We start from the raw sequence: 1,554 nt of genomic DNA on the forward strand, positions 1-1,554 counted from the left end.
ATTTTTGCGGGTTAAAACGCGCACGCAGCCTGCGCGTGTGCTTGTTGGGCTTCGTAAATCAGCCCCTATGTATCATATTCTACGATTCTGCAGCAGCCTGCACTCCAGACTGGACACACAATGTCATCACGTACAGTGCAGTAGCCAATGGTACTGCATTATAAGGGATGACAGTGGCAGAGGGGAGGTGACATGGTTAGGGAAGAGACGTGCCTTTATGGGACCAGTTGTCTTTACCAAATACGGTGGAGAGGAAGAACTGTGCAGTTAGGTTAGTGATCCTCTCTATTAGAGCGCCCCTACACTAAACAAACATTATATCTTGAATATATGGGCAGGGCACACACATTTTTTTTTATTTGACTAAAGTACAATTTCTGGTTTGCCAAATATTAGGAGATAAAAACAAGCTCATATCCTACTAAAAAGTAATCTTTACATATTTTTCCAAGAGATTCATGGAGCAAAAAATCCCACTGGATAGAAGTGAAATAGACTGCTAACTATTTCTAGACAAGCCAAAAAAATCTGTTAAATAGAAGCATCGAATCTTTAGATAAGATGCTAATGTACTTCAGAAAAAAAAGCATGCACCGCTAAATCTGATCAATGTGTATAAAGAGAGAATACAAAAGAAGTATGGGTTAAAAATGATTGCCTGAATTATTTTGACACATGGCTGAAATAGTGGCTAGAAATTTCATGGTTGTCATGCCAGTAAGCGTTGAAATCCATCTAGCATGCAACGGTAAAAGATAAAAGACATATAGGCATCTCTTGGGCTTCATAAAATTAAACTACCCAAGCACTAATTGCTAATATGTTTCACTCAGGCAGCTAAGAGAAGACTTTCATGCTGTAGAGTGCAATTCAAAAAAGCACTGTTTTTATCCATCCGGAGAAACGTCATCTACTTTTATTGTTGAGAGTGGAAGCCTCTACTAATTTAAGTTCAGTGATATTCACCAGAAAGATAGAGCTGTCCTGCTGTGAGCCAGAGTATTGACTGTTCTCATCACGGAACACTATTATGCTGTCCATACGTAAATCTCTCATTCAGAAATATTGGAACTGAGTTCTGTCTGTTACAGCAATCACCTCACCACAACACATTCCTAAAGTTTTATCTAAGTGGAACAGCAATGAGTTTTGTCACATATACAGTTAAAAGTTAATTCTCGATTCTCTGACCCTAAGCAAGCAGTCTGGAATCCATCATGGTAACATTTTAACATTTTGGATAACAATGACTCTGGCACTCACATGTGTTTATTATTGCTTATACATTTCAATTATCACAGGATTCAATTTTTTGTCAGATTCTTTATTTAAAGAATCACCAACAGAGCAAATAACATTAAACGTACAATCAAAATACAGCAGTGAAAATAATCCAAAACATATATTGAAAAAGAATAAAAAATAGCTCACATAACAAAATGTGCAGTGAGCGCTGCCGTAACATATTGTCAGAATGTTTATACTGCTTTGATTAACAGTTTTCTATTCATGAAAACAAATAAGGATCTGTAATTATGGAGATTCCCAACTTAT

The sequence above is a fragment of the Nanorana parkeri genome, unplaced genomic scaffold, assembly GCF_000935625.1.
Source record: "Nanorana parkeri isolate BGI_ZX_2015 unplaced genomic scaffold, ASM93562v1 scaffold957, whole genome shotgun sequence".
In the NCBI taxonomy this organism is placed as follows: Eukaryota; Metazoa; Chordata; class Amphibia; order Anura; family Dicroglossidae; genus Nanorana; species Nanorana parkeri.